The following is a 4925-nucleotide window of genomic DNA, read 5'->3' as shown; positions in this document are numbered from 1 at the left end:
TATATTTAAAAAGGTTGGACCAATGACGATTCAGGGTGAACAGCAAGTTGTAAATGGTTACTTGCGTGAAATGCGCCATCTCTGATGGTCGATGACATTATATAGAGTGTGTCTGGTTCTAATTACAAAGATGAAATATTGCTAACAATGTTAATATGAGAGAACGCTAGGACATTGAATGATATTTTTTATGGTCATCCCTGTATAAGATATTATACCACCTGATTCATGGAATTTTGGTGCAGAAGAGATGCTAATCTATAAAGCATGCAACTTTTTAGAATGCCCCTGCCTTGTTCACAGTCCCTTTTGAGTTGCCTACTAGGGGATTTAAATGGCCGGTCAAATAGAATAGCTTGCAGGCAGATACATTTTTAAATAATAATAAAGATGAACACCAGATTCATCTGGTGTGATATAACATTAGCTGAACTGGTGGGGTGGGGTAAAAGAAGGGAGTAGGTTATAGGAAGTGTATATATTAAGTGGTGTTCAGGATCTGTAGAATAAAGATTGTCAAGTGTAGAAGAGGAGGTTAGAAAAGGTTAAGAGACAGAGCTTGTAAGAAATAAAGGGATTGGAGGTTTTAGAGGTGGGGGTGGAGCAGTTATGCGATTGGTTGGATGTTTGTGGCGGGCTGGAGGAAGTTCTATGAGGAAAGGGGAAGAATAGAGTTGTCTCTTAAGGGTGGAATTATACCTCCCTCCCATATGTGCTGGTGGTATGTTTTGTGTCCTTGTTGGGGGGGGGGGGGAGTTCCAGGTTTTATGTGAATTTGAGTGGATTTGGAGTCACAGCTTTCAGTGGGGTGAAAAATGGGGGTTTTGCCCAGTTGGATCTGGGAGAGCAGCAGTTAATAAATAAATAAATGCAATTACTCATAGGTGACCGCTGCAAGGGGAAGCATGGCTTGTCGTCGCCGTAGGTCATGTTTGGGTAACGTGACCATTTATTTTTTTCATCAAAAGGGGACATCTATTAATTGTCAGTTCCGCCCCCAATCCTACCCTAGTCCCGCCCCAATCCTGCCCTAGCCCCACCCCAACCCCATCCTAGCCCCACCCCAATCCCGCCCCCAATTTCTTCCATTCATTTTTCATGTACACATATCTTATTAATTCATAATGGTAACCATAAAATATTTAAAAACTACAAAGCACACTATACACAGAGAAAATGTTAATTATCATTTATTTTTGGGGGGTTTTCAAAGATGTCAAGGCAAATGACTTTCAAATATGCAATGTCACCTCAGTAACTAAAGAAAAATAGACAAATATAGTACAAAATATAGACAGAAGATATAAATTCTCAAAACTGACACGTTTTGATCACTAAATTAAAAATAAAATCATTTTTCCTACCTTTGTTGTCTTGTGATTTCATGAGTCTCTGGTTGCGTTTCCTTCTGTCTGTGTATCCTTTCTTTTGTTTCTTTCTTTCTGCACTCAGGCCCAACAATTGTCCCTTTCTATTCCTTCCCTCCTTCCTTCCCATGTCCTTAGTGCCCCCAGAGCCTCCTTCTCATGTCCTTGGTGCCCCCATTACCTCTGTCCAGTGTTCTAAGTGCCCCCAGTGCCTCTGTCCTGTGTCCATAGTGTCCCCAGTGCCTCCATCCTGTGTCATTAGTACCCCCAGTGCCTCTGTCCTGTGTCCTTAGTGCCCCTTCCTGTCTTTAGTACCCCCAGTGCCTCCTTCCCATGTCTTTAGTGCCCCCAGAGCCTCCTTCCCATGTCTTTAGTGCCCCCAGTGCCTCCTTCCCAAGTCCTTAGTACCCCTTCCCATGTCTTTAGTGCCCCCAGTGCCTCCTTCCTATGTCTTTAGTGCCCCCAGTGCCTCCTTCCTATCTACCTCTCACTGCCTTCCACACTTTGTCCCACCCTCCAAGCCAGCCTGCCTGTCTATCTACCTCTCTCCCTCCCTCCCTGGCCAAAGCCAGGCTGCCTATCTGTCTACCTCTCTCCTTCCCTGGCCAAAGCCAGCCTGCTTGCCTGCCTAATTATCTCCTTCCCTCCCTGCCGAAAAAAAAAAAAGCCTCCCCATCTTTCCCCCTGTCTGCTGCTCTTACCGCCCTGCCACCCGACAGGAAATCTTCTTTCCGACGTCAATTCTGACGTTGGAGAGGACATTCTGGGCCAGCCAGGTAGCGATTGGCTGGCCCAGAACATCCTCTCCGACGTCAGAATTGACGTCGGAAAGAAGACTTCCTGTCGGGTGTAGCAGCTGGGCAGTAAGAGCAACAGACAGGGGGAAAAGATGGGCCTGTCCCGTTGTCCCCGAGCACAGCTTTGGGATGCTGTCCCTGAAAATGGGACATTTCAGCGTCCCGAAGCTGTCTGTGGGAACAACGGGACAGGAGGTCTTAAAACGGGACTGTCCCGATCAAAACGGGACGTATGGTCACCTTATGTTTGAGGGATGTTAGAGTTTAAAGATTTAACAGGAGCTAGTTTCCACACCGATTAGCTCCTTGGTGGTGTGTGAAATATGGTTTTGGACAAGGATAGTATTGTAAGGGGAGACAATATTATGATTGATAATAAAGCTACAGCCAAATATTTATTCCAATAAAAATTGAGTTGTGTGATCATGGTTTGCTAGTGGTTAGTTTTCAGTTGCAGGTGACGAAAATCCCAATCATTGCCAATTAACTGTAGTAATTTGTAGTTTACATTAATTAATTGCTAGTCAATGGCTGAGTACCCCCCGCCTCCTTTTACAAAACTGTAGTGCGGTTTTTAGTGCCGACCACGGTGGCAACAGCTCCAACGCTTATAGGAATTTTAGAAGCATCGCGGCTGTTACCGCCATGGTCGACACTAAAAACCGCTCTCCAGTTTTGTAAAAAGGGAGGGGTAATTTAGCCACATGTGCATCTTTGCTTCATACCAGAATTTGGGCATTGTATTATATTCTACTGCACAATCAGGAAAAAGCATGCAATCATTGCAAATGCTGCACACTCTTGAAAGAGTGCAAACAAAAAAACCCTGAACTGTGTGTGTGTGTTGGGGGGGTTCTGTTTATTTTGTTCATTAATGACATGCAATGGCTTGGGATATGTTGTTGTTTTTTTTCCCTTGTTGCAAATCACAGCTGTTCCCTAGCGCATATCAGAATCAGGGATCAAACTGCAACGGGGAAAAGCTCTTCCAGATTTGATGCAAATTGTCTCAGCTCTCCCCATTTGCTAATTTTCTTGCTGACAAACTCAGTACAGAGATAAATAATAGAGAATGACACGGTGACAAAATGCATCACCGTTCCCGTCCCCGCGGATAACCGCGGGAAACCATCTTCATGTCATTCTTTAAGGAAAGAGGGAAGAATCAGAGTATGAATGGCCACAACCGCTGACCCGCAAGCTTTGCTTTGAAGAATGCTGGGGTAGAAGAACAGAGGATGAAATAGACACTAGAAAATAACATGGGTTTATTTCCCGCGGTCCACAGGGACGGGAACGGTGATGAATTTTGTCACCGTGTCATTCTCTATAACTTACTACATAACTGTGATGCAAAATGCAAAGAATAAAGACTCCACAATGTGCTTAATGAACTATATTTTTGAAGCATTTTTCACACATACAGAAATGAAGGAGAACCAGCCCCTTCTATACAAACTATTACTTTCAGTAAAGCTAACATGTCAACGTCGGCAGTAAAAGGTCATCTTTAATGTACTGCAAACAGATCTCCAAATCTGCGTTATTTCAGGCACTACAGAAATCAGTTGTAGGATGAGATCCATCTGGCTTCCAAAATCAAAACTGCAGAAGGCAAAAATGATGTAATGAAAAATGCCAACAATCAAGTGAACTGCACTGGAAGCAAAAGAAAAGGAAGAAGAACATAACGAAAAATGGTGTGAAAATCTTTTTCAAGGAGATTAATTATGCTATCATGTATTACAAATCTAGCATTGATGAAGGCATGAGTCAACCTGACACTTTCATGACAGCATCTTCGGTTGAAGAAAAGGTCCTTCGCAGTTATCAACATGACTATTCTATGATCAAAGAACAGCATTTGATAAAATGTAGACGCCATTGTTGTATTCCTTCCTTCTTAGAATCAACATATCAGCCAAGATCAGAATTAACAATTCCTACCCTGGCTGGTTCCCAGCTTGGTCCTAAAGGCTTACCTCTCAGTCTGGGCTATCTGTGATGAATATACATGAGCTTCATTTGCATATACTGAAGACTCAGTGTAGACAAATCTATCCCATGTGTACTCATGTTACTGTTATACAGACAAAAGTTTGCCTCTGGGACTAAGCTAGACAACAAGGTTATACCATTACTATATGCATACTAATTTTGTAACAGAAATGTTACGATGTGCTACTGGTGTTCTAAACTGGAAAATCTTATCTATAGGAAAATCGCCTACTCTTCTTGATAGCGAAAAGATTATCAAATACAAGAGATACCAAATTTTAGGCTTTGGTATCTTCATTTTTCTCATATTAATAGATCTCACTTAGGCAACTAAAAGCATGTTAAATAGTTTTGAAGTTAGAAGTGTATATGTTTATTGTGACATTCTTATATCCTAAGAATTTAAGCATACCAGGGCCCTTCAACTATTGGTCGTCCCTAATGGAAAGATGTATTCTATAATTTAAAGACAATAAAATATAATCAACCCTACCAAAATAAGACTTATCCCATTGTTTTTTAAGCTAGTGGATGGCTTTAAATGATGTTTATGGGTAACCTCGCATGCACTCTTGGGTGCTTTATGCCTAATATGCCCTGGTGAACTTTTGACTTTCTGCCAACAAGTTCCCATGAACTGATAGCCATCCCCAGCTATTTATTAAATCTCTAGAGATTCCTGGTGTATCTAACCAATATTAATCAAGTAGTATAAACTTTGAAAGCCCGCAGGTTTAAGATAGTTCCCAGAATTGAGAGCAGG

This window comes from Geotrypetes seraphini, chromosome 15, assembly GCF_902459505.1.
Source record: "Geotrypetes seraphini chromosome 15, aGeoSer1.1, whole genome shotgun sequence".
NCBI lineage: Eukaryota > Metazoa > Chordata > Amphibia > Gymnophiona > Dermophiidae > Geotrypetes > Geotrypetes seraphini.
The sequence above is the reverse complement of the archived record's forward strand: the minus strand, read 5'-3'. Positions refer to the sequence as shown.